This window comes from Rhipicephalus sanguineus, chromosome 2 (genome assembly GCF_013339695.2).
Source record: "Rhipicephalus sanguineus isolate Rsan-2018 chromosome 2, BIME_Rsan_1.4, whole genome shotgun sequence".
NCBI classification, from domain to species: domain Eukaryota; kingdom Metazoa; phylum Arthropoda; class Arachnida; order Ixodida; family Ixodidae; genus Rhipicephalus; species Rhipicephalus sanguineus.
In genome coordinates, this window is record NC_051177.1 from 162513069 (window position 1) to 162527106 (window position 14038).

A 14038-nucleotide genomic window follows, 5' to 3' on the forward strand; every position below is an offset into this window, starting at 1 on the left:
TAAAATATTACTCAGCCTGACTCACTCAGACTCACGGCTCGATCTGAGTCTGAGTCGACTCATTAGTGAGTTTGCCGACCTATGCTTATGAGTGAGTATGCCGAGCTGATTTTCACATCTTCTCTAGGTAAAAGACCTGTATACGCATTGATGGTTGCAAATGATTCAGTTCAACAAAAGTGAGTTTTGTATTCATAAAAATATTTGTCTATGTTCATGGATTGGTTACCCAGAAGCTGTACAAGGTGGGCTGAAAGTAACATGTCTTAAAGTAAGTCAATGAAGTTCTTTAGCTGCAGTTAAGCACAGCGTGAAATTACTAGTTTAACCCATTGTAGTAGCACAGGAACACTGGCAACAAAGACACATTCTCTTTGCCATAAAATGACTCTACAAAAACTTTTTCTTTTGTCATAATTGTGTGTTATTGAACTTCTTGTATTCTCAGTATTAAACCAACAATGACTTCAATCAAAGAAGACCCAGTGGCTTGTAGGCGTTGCTGTTTGGAAAGATTCACATTGAACAAGCACATTCTCTGAAGTAGTATTAGGCAGTACTTCCTTCATTTTATATCTATGTGTACGTCATAAGAACACACTCAGAGTCACCTTATAATATCGTTTGCACACACTTAAGTTCTGCCTAAAAGCCCACATTAAATATATACCAGAGATCATGATTTAAGGTATACACGTGTAAATCGTTCGTAAACTAGTGGTGCTACCTGCGTGTCCTCTTTATATGATGCAATTTTACCTTCTCTGAGACACTGGTCTTAATTAAACACGTTTTCTTACAAATTGTGATAGGCATACGCACAGTGTTGTACATATGAACACTTCATCATGAAACAAATGTATGCAGTTTTTGTTTAAAAACTTCACTCACAACCATTTAGTTGCTTAAAAGGGTTTAAGAGCACACATGTGTTTACATAGTTTGGATATAAAGGAAGTATTTATGTACTCAAATCTGTAGAAGAGAAAGCTCACCGCTCTCATTAAGAGTGATAATGTTGCACTTTTGATCCTTCTACTGTAACACCTTTGTCATCAGCTGGTTATACAGCTGAATAAGTGTCTGATCTTTTTTTACATGTTGTCGTATGTGCTAATAAGTAAGAATGCTGTTCAAATCTCAAGTGATCAATAACACATACGCATCGTCATACTGATGCTCACTGTCGAAGATCCCAAACCACATGTCGAGCTGATTGCTTATCAGTTTTCATGCAAGTTATCAACTAGCCAACTGTAAAATACAGACATATGAAGCAAATTTGCCTCTCTATTCTACTTTCCTATAGACACTGGGTGTTGATGCACGTGATTAATACCTATTTATACTACAAGGGTACATAAAATGAAACAGAAAATAAAAAGAGGTAAAAGACGAAAGAAAGGCTGGCAGGTTAACCAGGTTGAACTGACTTGCTGCCCTACAGCGGGAGGGAAGGTGATCAGAAAAAGAATTACTCATGAAAGCACAAGGGATGTGTACGCACACATAACCATGTTCATCATTGATGCACCTATGAGGACTCACGTTCGTACTCACACCTACTCACTCACATTCATAGTCACGCCAACTCACTCTGATGTGTACTTACTCACGTTCATACTCAGGTTTGCTCATGCCCCTCATCACTCACTTGTACTCACAGTCATGCTTTTCAAATGAGTGTGTGTACTCAAAGTGAGTAGTATGCCAAGCCGTAGTCGTCATATCTACTGTAGGTAAGAGACCTATATACACAAAGTTGGTTGTAAGTGATTAAGTTTGACAGAAGTGAGTTTAGTATTGAGAAAAATATTTGTATATATTCATGGATTGGCTACCCAGAAACATTACAAGGTGGGCTGTAGTAGGATGTCCTAAAGTAAGTGAATGACGTTATTTAGGTGCGGCTAAGCACAGCATGAAATTATTCTTTTAACCTTTGTAGTAGCACATTCGCACTGGCAACAAAGACATGTTCATATTGTCATAAAATAACTTCATGAACACTGTTCTTCATTTGTCATAGGTGTGCGTTATTGAACTTCTGGTATTCTCAGTATTAAAGCAACAAAGACTTCAACCAAAGGCCCAGTGACCTGTAGGCTTTTGCTAATTGAAAATATTCACATTGAACAAGCACTTTGCCTTAAGCAGTATTAGGCAGTACTTCCTGCATTATATACGTCATGAGAGCATACTTAGAGTCACCTTAATATGTCACTTGCACGCACTTAACTTCTGCCTATCATAATAAATGTATCTCAGGGATCCCAAATTGAGGTAGCAAGTGTACGGGGTTTAAAGACTAGTAGTGCTACCTGTGTGTCCTGTATATGATGCCATTTAAACTTCTCTGAGACTGGTTTTGGTGAAATACGTTTTCTTCCACGATGTACCACGCGTGCGCACAGTGTCATGCGTATGAAAACTTTATATAAGAGACAAACGTATTCAGGTTTTGGTAAAGAGCTTCACTCTCTTCCATCTAGTGCACAAAGAGTCTTAGTGCACAGATCTGCTTACGTAGTTCAGCCATAGAGGTAGTATTGATGCACTTACATCTGCTCAAGAGAAAGCTATCACCAAAAGTGACAATCTTGCACTTCTGATCTTACTACTGTAATACCTTTATCATTAGGTTATGTGGCTGAACAAGTGCCTCATTTATTCACATGTTGTATGTGCGAGCAAGTGTGGACATTGTTCAAATCACAGGTGATCAATAACGCATATGCATCATAATACAGAAGCTCCCTGTTGAAGATCCCAAACCACATGTTGAGGTGCTTGGTTATACTTTTCATGCAAGTTATCAAGTGGCCAATTTTAAGTACAGACAAATGAAGCAAATTTGCCTGTGCTCTACTTTCTAATACACAATGAGTCTTGACACATATGTTTAATACCTCTTTCAACAACAAGGGTAGATGAAATGAAGCAGAAAAAAAAGAGGAAAAAGATGAAAGAAAGGCAGGGAGGTTAACCAGGCTGAACTGATTTGTTGCCCAACAGTGGAAGGGGGGGGGGTCACTGGTCAGAAAAAGAGCCCAACTGATGTGCATGGACACATAACAGTGTTCATCATTGATGCACGAATACTCACGTACAGAACTGGGTTGTTTTAGGAAATTTCAATAGCATTGTTTCAGCCCGCATTGCAGATTATTCTTGCAATGGCATGTTATATGATAAAATTTAAGCACCTGTTTTAATAAGTTTGGAGACGCAACAAGGGCTTTAGAATTTAGATCACGGCTGCGTGGAGACACATGCGCAACACAGAGAGTGCAATAAAGTGAGGATGCTCGTGGTTCACCTTAAAGAGTGGAGCGCGATAGCGTAATCGCGGGGCCCCGAGTGCATCATCTTCTCAATTGCTAGCGAGGTACACTTTCTATCACTTTACTTTGTGCCCCTAGTTTTTTGTTTAGCTCGGTCCCTTTTTGCGGTCCTTATTTTGCGATATCGTCAAGTGGATAATGCCAAAAAAGAGAAAAATAACCGGTGTGCAAGCAAACACAGTGCCACACACATATTCTAACCTAATGTTTTTTGTTTTATTTTTAAGTTTCAGCTCCCAAATGTAAATTAAAAAAGAAAAAAAAAAGCATTAACCGAGTAGGATTCGAACCCACGTAAACAAGTCGTGATCTCTACGCGGGAGCCTGCTACTCCAGCCTGCTACGCCACCCACACACTGATCATGACATCTTCCTAATTTAATAGATGAAAGTGCTTACACGCTATCTGAGAGAGCATAGTAGGTACAATATAAGATCATACTTATTATTGCGGGCATATATTTCGGGACCGTATCTACGCCTCACACTTTTCTCGTATCTTTTCACTATAGGTTACCGATCGCTCGCGTATGAAAATACGGATGCTTACACACAAGCAATGTAATTTACACAAGCAGTTGAAGCTTGTTCCCCGAGGCTCCCTTGCGATTAAAATAGTCGGCCATCGCGCGAAACTGGAGTGATACGCCGTTAACCCGTGCGTCTAGCTGTGTTCCCCTCCGTGGCTGTCTCGCTCGATCACGAATTCAGCGCGGGAAATGAAGCACACGGCAGTGCTATAGCAGTGCCGCGCGTAGCGGCGACATCAGCTGATCACGCCGGCTTGCTTCCCTTTGCTTCAACGCAACGAAACATCATGCCTTGCAAGATCACATACTGCATTAGGTAAAAGTGTTAATGCTTTGGAGTCATCCTGCTATTCACTGAGGACGTACATATAACTACTGTAGAGTTTATCTTCGGCGGCAAGCATCGATCGTAAAGCCGCACTACTACGTCCGTGGTACAAGCAGTAGGAACCTGTCGTCTGCTAGAACAAAAAGAAAAAAAAAAGCTACTGAAAAAGTATTTACCTTTTCTCGTATAAATTTTTCTTGAAGACGTCATTATTTTTTAACTATTTTGCCCAATAACATTCATTCTCTAACAATTTCACACGGCGACGTTTTCTTTTTCTTTTTCACGAACAACAATTCAAGCTAGATCCATCCATAGCCGAAGCCAGATGTTATTTGTCTTTGTTTGCGAGTGTGTCGCGCGTGTTCTCGTCCACAAGAAGATTGAAGGTAAAAGCATTAAATTTACGTGAGGAAGCTTCGTTCCTTGTTTGTGCGGTGTGCAAAGACTGCGCGCAATTCCCGCTGTTCTCGGAGTGCCGATGAAGTACGAGTCGTTCAAGGTATCAACGAAATGTGCGGGCGCTCGAATGACTCCATGGCTGACGCCCGTGGCCACCTGCTACACGCCAGTGCGAAAGAAACTAAAGGTAAGTGGGACAGCTTATTATGTAAAGTATGCTACTCAGCGCAAGGCTCTGTTACCGCACTCGGACGTGGCGTCGTAAAGAGGCAGCCTTACGCACCTTTGCGAGCGACGACATTGTGCGCGTTTCCGATTCGCTTCGACTACGCTGATCTGAGCGTAGCCATGGCGCATCGGCACGGCCTTACGGGAGCGAATTCGCGAGAACTGCGAGAACATGCATGTGTGTGATGATCGATTTTTTCTTATGTGCATTGCAGTCAGCAGGACGCCAGTGGCGCTTGCTTCGTTTGTTGATAAATCAAAGCCTGCAGCGCCATTTGCTGCTGGGCAGCATTTTGCTCACGTTCATGGGCTATATAATTTGTAACGTGGCTCAATTCACCTAGCCAGCCACTTAAATTGTAATAATGAGCCTACATTCACGGTGAAGTGTTTATTATGCGCTTGAGCGCTGGCTTGAGCTAGATAAACATAATCGTGTGTTTGCCTTGTGTAGGGAGAGGTGTTAAAAGAATCTTTGTCGCTTTCGCGTGTCAGTAATATTGCACCAGCCAGCATCCACGTTGGACATCTGACGGTTATGAAAACTTGCATGCACAATGTGAGACTTCATATTCTGTCAAAGAGTTTCGCTTTTTATACATTAATGTGCTGCCAGCATGTAGTAGAATACATTACGCTGCTGTGTGGCAGTCGTGTGATTATCACAGTGCTGTGGAGTTGCTGATGCAAGGATTTATAGGTACGATGCAGGAGAATTTCTCATCTGACTAGCTCATCAGGCATGTGCGTGTTTTAGCGCAAACAAGACAAGGACATAATAGAACTTTTTGTTGGGCTAGTTGGTACATGCTTACTGAAAAACCAAAAAGACGCGTACCATCAAGGAAAAAAAGTAAGGACAGGACAGAAAGGGCGTCACTCGCAACTGTCTGTCCTGTCCTTACTTTTTTCCTTGATGGTACGCGTCTTTTTGGTTTTTCAGTAAGACAAGGACAGAAGGTTGACACGTAACGACAGGACCAGCACACAGTTACGTCTCACCCTTCTGTCCGCATCTTGTTTGCACTAGAACGCCTATGTTTGCATACTTTTAGCAAAAGGCTTTTCTGTTATGCTTTTCTTGCCCAATTTGCGCTACAGTACAGTCGTCAGCAATACGGGTGTAAGCACTGAAGTTAGCATTTAAAGGTCAGGGTGACTTAATGCATAGTAATGAACAGCATAAAGCAAGAATGAGAGACATAAGTAAGAACAATGCGGGACAAGCACAGACTGTCAAATGAAATATTTATTGCACAAGACCTTGCCAAAATAGCATTAGCCATACACCTCGTGCACGTGAGGGACCGGTTAGAAAAAAAAAAGTTACAAAATCAACAGCTTCATTGATTTCGTAACTTGTTTTTTCTAACCGGACCCTCATTTGCACGAGGTGTGCGGCTAATGTTATTTAGGCAAGGTTCTGCGCAATAAATTTTTCAGTTGACAGTCTGTGCTCGTCCTGCATTGTTCTTTCTTTTGTCTCTCGTTCATACTTTGTGCTGTTCATTACTCTGCATTCATACCAACGGGCTTATTTTACGACTATTTTGGACTATATGCAGTTGGCAAGCGCAATAGTGTTCATAACAATTGCTCAAGCGAAAAGGTATCTCTTGCTGTTCAGTAAGTCACATTTATATTGGTAATCATTGATGAAACATGTATTCGATGTTCTCTCTCGTAGTCCTCACAAGCGTACATATCAAAATAGATGAAGCATATATCAAAATAGATGAAGCATAGGCATGCTTTTTAGCAAAGAAAACTATGCTATTACATTGAACACCTCACAAAAGACCGCTGCATGCTTACTTTCCACTCATTCAGGTGTGTTTGAAATACATTTCAATTCCTCAGCGCACTGGCAATAACCCTAGTAGCACCAAATGTTGACACGTTGTCGCCGCCACATAGAGAAAGTTACGTGAATGTTGTGGCAACATTGCTTGCTGCTAGGGAACACTTCACACTGGGGCAACATTAACCATTGTTTGAGTTCTATCTTTAAAAAAATGTCGGCGTTCCTATAGGAAGCTTACACGGTCGGGGGATATAGGTGGCTATTTTGTTGTCATAGCCAGTTGAGGTGATAGTCGGGAAAGTGCACGCGGCAGCAGCTCCCGCTTCAAAGGTTCTGCCGCGATGATGCACTGTGTGGTATATGTTCCCCTTGTATTGTAGCGAGCATAAATAGCTACTCTACGGTAGAAGTTGCACCCAAAGTAAGGCAAAGAAGTTGCAGTTGGAGAAAGATGGTTGCTGTGTCTACAAGACACTGAAGGGCACACGGTAAACCCTATACATACCATGCATTTTTGACCATGTCGAGGAAGTTTTTCTCAAAACCTAATAGAGTTATCCACATAATACAATAATAATTTTCTTCAAAATTTGGCACTCATTCAACTGTACCAGATTCATTAAAATCTGGTTATTATCACTTTTCTCAGTGAATTTTTACCACTAGGACCTAAATTTTGGGTTAATTTGCATCTTTCAAAATTTGTAACACAAAAACAGTTAAGTGCCTAATTTCAATTCTGGTACAGTATTTGTATGCACTTAGGCTGAATACAAAGAAAAATAATGAACTAGTTATCTTGAAATACATGGAAAATAATGGTAGCTAAGTAATAAACAACATAGTTTTAAGTCAATCAAGGTTAATGTAAGAAAACATCTGAAAGGGGATCTCTTGCCACAAACAACGTTAAACTTTTATTTAGTTCCTACAAGCTTGGTAATCATTGCCAAAGTCATTTTTTCCCCCTTTGGAGCCTGTAGTCATGCTTCCCTTGCTTCTTATGCGACATTAGGAAAATTAAATTTAGCGCGAAATGACACAGGGACAAGAAGGGAGGACACAACACGTGCGCTAACTTCCAACAAAATGGCTTATTTCAACCGAAGCACAAATATATGCAGTGGTGATGCTCAAACGCTACAGCCAGATGTTATGTGCAGAGAACTTTTTTGTCATTCTGATTTTAACAGGAGACGCGCAGAGAAGCGATATTTTCTTATCATAACCTTTTATACAAGCTATGCGCACCAACCACAAAACTAATGCATGTTCAAAAAATACAATTCTTTTTCTGACAGGGACGTCGTGCTTACACAATCGCTACCCAACTTTGCGATTTTGGCGGCTTCTACTATTAGTCTCGTTAGTTCATCACGGTTGGTCAATAACACCTTGGTGTTCCCAAAACCCGGGGCGCACCCACAAGCTCTGCAATGCATCGTGAGCCAGCCATCGTTACCCTTCTTCACAAGGCTGAAGTGCTCTCGTAACCTGTCATTTAGGCAGCGCCCCGTCTGTCTGACGTACTCAGATTCCCCTCTCTTACTACGTAAGAGAGGGGAATCTGATACGCCACCGCCTCTTTACAGTCCACGAACTGAGTCCTACGTCTTGCAAGCAGAGGCATTTTGCGGTGCTGGACTACTCAGTCTGCAGATATAATTATTCGAATTAAGCTTAATTCTACCTGCAGACTGAGTAGCCCAGCACCGCAAGACGCCTCTGCTTGCAAGATAAGACATAAGACATTCCCCAATTGCCAGCTCATCTGGCTGTGACAACAAAATGGGTTCTACCTCGTTGCCACCATTGGTGCAAGCTCCCTATAGAATGCTTCTGTGTCTTGCATGTATATCTGTGACTGAAAAACATTATGTAAACTATGCTCATCTCACAAATTGGTTGCAGCACTGTGGAAGCTGCAGGGCGGCTTTGCCAGTAGTTTGGTGGAAATTCCTGAAGATGTGTTCATCTATGTTCCATCAGCTGCTTGGTGTTTTCATGGCATCGCTGCACACGCGTTGGGTGAGTAAAGTAAGCTGGTAGCAGAAGAAGGAAAACAAAAGCATGGCAGCACCACTTGAAGCACATGCCGTTCACCTTGAATTTATCAATTTGTCATTGTGCACTGTGTGGCCTGTAATTTTTAAAGTGGCACTTCTATTTGCTTTATATTTGCATCCTCATGCTTCGAGAGGAATGTATTTGTGACTATTTTACATTGTTTCCGCAATGTACTCTCAAATTCTGGGTGACAAGGCTTAACAAGTGTGACTAAACAAACCATTGATCTCAATAATGACATAACACACCTGATGCTTTGTTCTCAGCGTAACGTGGTTCATAGCTATAGCTGACTTCACCGTTTATTTGTGGCTGATGGTTGGGGGCAAGCAGCAAGCACGACTTCGGATTGAAGCGGGCGGTCATGGCTGCATAGGGGGCTGTGCCATGTTGCTTCGTAACCACAGTTACTGGTGGTTACATATACAATAAAGGAACACAACGTACATTCGAAACGAGGTTAATATATCGAATATCACTGTGACAAATCATTTGCTAAACAAATGCAAATGTCTCAAGCTTGCCACTTTAAACTGCCCCTAAACCACCCAGAGGTCGAAATTTAGTTGTGGTTTTGTAGTTGTGCATAAGTCTACAACGAACACATAACCGTGAGAATATTTTGAATTTGTGCCATAATAGTGGAGTTACACGCGTTTGATGATACAAAAGAGGCCCTCTCTGGTTTCGCTTTTTCCTTTTCTATGCTTCGTTTGTCAGCTCGTCTCTCTTCCTGGCCGAGTGCTCCTCTTCACCATGCCAGGAGGAAGAGCGGTGAGCAGACAAACAGGCATTGCGGGTGCTGAGCAGATGAAAATGTTGACATTGCGGTAACACTGAGGAGCAGCACTGCCGAAAGGCCCAGAGAGGAGAAGAGATTGTTTCTAGGGGGAACTTGTAAGGCGCCCGTGGCTCGTAGTGCTGCCACGTTTGACATTGTTGATCGTGATGACATTCGGAACTCGACGCGCACATTTACTTGAAATGTTAAAAAATATCAGAGGTGATTTAGAAGTCTAATGCAATTACTTATAGAATTATGTTTCGCTGCGAAAACACATAGCTTGCTTACACCCCATAGCTTCCACCCTGCTGCAACCAGTTTGTGGGACGGAGTATACATATCAACAATAAACAAAAAAGATGAAAAATAACTCAGTATCACTAGTCCAATTCCAGCAATTCCAAACCTGTAAATAACTGAACTGCTAATACTGCTCTAACGAAACCCGTTCACAATGAATCAATGGTAATGAAAGTGTCATATTAGGAAAAGTTTCGCAGGAAAGCTCAGGCAAAGGTTCTCTTGCTCCTTGAATGCAAAGCAGATACCCTGCAACTAAGACTTGGATAGATATCATCTAGCGGTCACATTACATGCAGGATAAAACATTCTGTTAAGGTGCTTTGCTTGCATGCTATAATGAGAGGGGTTTTTAAACAAAGAAACCGTTGTCACTTTGCCCTGTATTACCGAAAATCGCTTTGATATGTCTTTTCTTTTTAGGTGAATGGTTTACCTACCCGGTGGATATAAGTTGATTTTGGATAACATTATAAATGCTCTTAAAACTTTGTTGACTGTACAGCTAACTTATTTTTAACATATGTCGTGGTAGGCATGAAGCAGTAGGCAATGCACTTGAGTAATGCGTAATGTGACACAAATAATAGTACATAATATTACAGGCTGCATACGTTTACATGTCTCAAAATGTATGTAATATTGAAAGCATGGTAAAAGTATGTGTGCAAGTTTTTGTTTCACTCCAACAAAACATCCGGGCCATACTCACTATGTGGCAACAAACAGCTTCTGCCCTTTTTAACTCATCTCATCTCTTGGTGGTCAAAATAAGCATCGATAGTGCATATCCTTCCTTTGTCAGGCTACCTATCTGAAACACTGAATCCCGTTCATCTCAACTGTGTGCGAGTTGGTCCCTTTTTAATAAGTTTCTGTGTTTGTGTGTGGGGGGTGTGTGCATGTGGACGGAGGGGGGGGGGGGGGGGCACACCACCTGTCACCCCGTGTGACTTGTAGATTTTCTGTTGTTTGTTACACAGATACCTCGTAATCTGAAGAAACCAACAGAATGCATCAGTGTCAGAGTTGGCTCCTGTAGCGCATGCAAGTAAGATATGGTTTGCAGGATCAGTCATTCTGCCACTTGCACGAGAAAGGGCTACAGGAAGTGGTGCTTGGTTAGCTTTGAATTGAGCAATCTTGAATTTCATTTTCGTACAGCATTACATAAGCAAGACATTACAGGTCTTATAGCGGTACGAAAAACATGCAATGAGCAAGGCTAGAAATACAAAAATTGCACAAGGAGGTTCAACACAAAACTTAGTTCACTTAAAATATTTGGCGTGAGCTCTGCGTGTTTTCCAGCATAGGTCCCCATTTCACAATTCAGCTCATGCAGACCAGATTGTGTTAAGCAGGACACTCATTTTAACATATTAACATGGCTCACAGCATAAAACAATTAAAGGGACTGACGACCAATTCTTGTGGTACTTGTCCTCTTTAGTTCACTGGAAAGCTAACTAGTGACTGTCTTAATCGTGGAATAGTAACGCTGAAAGTGCTGTGAAACATTTTCAGAATTTTTGGATCTGTGGCTACTATGAAGTTGTGTACACACAACACAGGCGGCAAACAGTGGGAGGTCAACACGACAGCGGTACGAGTTTATGCTCTGCAGTTTGGTGCACATGCGTGCATTCCGCATGCGTGTGCCATGGCTCGATATGTCCCACTAGTTGACACGAAGCCAACGCTGCTTGTCAGCATCAACTCATTTTCCTAGTAAGCAGCACAGAATAGGACGGGGATAGGTAATAATATAATACAGTATAGTTTTGAGCACTAATTATGGTGCACATTAAAGCATCAAACTATGTACATCAAACAGAACGACTCAATAACACATCATCAGGCATCTTCTGCTAGGGTGCATGGCATACTGTTTTTTTTTACCTTTAAACGCAATTTAAAAATGTAGTCTTACTCAAATTGCAAAAAGCATGCCCTGCAATTCACGATCTTTTTATTTTAGCCAGGATCTAATCACACGTTCTGGCCAGTTGTGGGTGCCTTTAGTGATTAATAAATCTTTGCATATTTTTCAGTGTAGTACCACCATCACTGTCAATGTAAGCCATTTCATTAAAGAAGCAATCCAGAGCATCCAGCTAACGTTGCTTGCCTGTCCAGTTAAGGTTGTGGTTGTGCTGGATGAGCTTTTTTACATACAGTGCGTAGTGAACTAAAACCTTCAAAGTCAATCGCAGGTTAAAAAAAAAAGAACTAAAATAGAGGTTGCAAATGCAGAGCCTTAACTTTAAGAAGGGATGCCTCAACGTGCCTTCTGGAAAATGGGAGTGTTTTCTTTTGCTGCAGAAATTCGGATATTATAATTTACAATTCTAAAGAACTCATCTACGACCTTGTGCAGGTTGATCTTAAGCAGAAAACCAGAAGTGGCAGTGGTCTCCAGAAGAGACCAAGGACCCTAAGCTCTCTGTGACGCAAGCAGGAAGGGCACTGTGGTGCATTGAAAACTTGTGCCAGTAGTGCATTGCCAGTGCACTATGCTGCTGTTTCATCAAGGAGAAAGGAGGTGACCAGCCCCAGAGGAACTTCATGCTCTACAGTGTGAGTGCCTGGATGGTTTTGTTTTTGTCCTGTCACACGTGCTGAATAGTGGGTGAGATTCAGCCGGGGTGGCTAGAAGGAATAGGGGTGACAAGTGTGTTAATTTCTCTAGCCAGGTAGTGTCGACTTTTGCACCGGTGCTGTTAGTGGCCCCAAGTGGTGCAGCTGTTCAGAAGTTTCAACATGGTTGTGGCTGCCGCCACAGTCTACTGTAGCTTGGTCATCTCGGTAAATTTTCAGATGCATCAGGAAAAATTCACTATGTCACTTTCTTCTAGAGCTGCCAACATTTTGCATTATACTTGAGTTTTGTTCCGGGCGTGAGAGCACAAATGAGCCTAGCATAGATTAAATGCTGAAATTTTACTCACGGGAGGCCCTGCATGTATGCCTGGCCTTGTTATCATAAGCACCTTGGTGGGTCAGCACGTATGGTGAAAAATTGGGTATCCGTTGCTTCATGAATGCTACATAATCCATCAATCACATCCAGTGAATCCGATGCAGTGGCATACTGGTCAAACGGTCTCGTTACAGATAAATGATGCGTAAATGGCCATTATTTGCAAAAAAACCATATCAGCACAGTCATTGAATAAACCAAGTACAGCATGGACCGCTTATAACAATGTCCAGAGTCGCAAATATCTGCACTATAAGCGGTACTGCCCTGTAAACAAAACAACATTTGTGAAAGGCTGTACATCTGAAAAACATGACCAACAGGCACCCGCATGATTCCGACTATTTAGGCATGCAACTTGGGCGTAAATTTGCCAATGTTGAAAGGTTAATGTCTGCGGACCTGCAGTGTCGACATAGTGAACACGGAAACAAGAAAACAAAAAGAAAGAGTGCCGTAGTGGAAAGCCGCTGACTGACTCTTCAGACCTCCACATTTATGCGAACTTCGCTGTGGTACCACACTGGCCAGAAAGTATACGTCGAAAGGCTATTGAAATTCCGGGGGGGATGTCCAAAAAACAGTGGCAACCATGAACCACCAATCTAGTGTTGCACATGCACTCCTAGTTTTCGGTGAAGGTTTAAGTCGCTCCTGAATGCAACAACTGCAAAACGTTTCATTGACTCGGCACCAAACTGCAACCTTGATTGTCCGCAGACACTAATGACTAGGTAGCTAGTGCTCGTTAGGCCTAGCCTGTGGGAGTTTGCCCTAAACAACACGGATATCGGGTGTAGAAGATGTTCCACTCCTGTCCTAAACAGTGGGCAGCAGGTGTGAAATGAAGTTCCGGTCCGGGATCGGGAAAGTCACGCCAACTATCCTGAAAGAGTTCCATGCTTGTAAGTCCACCTGCTGGTGGCAAAGGCAAAAGCTCTGTCGTGTCTCAAAACATTATCACTTGCTGGGGAATAGAGGTCGCACGTAGAATATCTCGCGCTACGATGAGACTGTTTTCCCGACAGAAAACCGAAGAGCCAAACAGCAGTTACGTGCACTTCATGCCGACACGGGTGGCCCTTCAGAGCGCAGCACACACACAGCAAGCAGCCAGAGCAAAGGGAGCAAAGGCTTTTCTGTTGCCTAGGCAATCACTCCCCGTCCTCACACCATGGTGCCCCCCTTGTTTTACTTTTTTTTTTCTTCCACTGTTTCCTGTTCATTCGCTCTGCATCTCATCCTCCATAACGCTGTGGTTCTTCTCT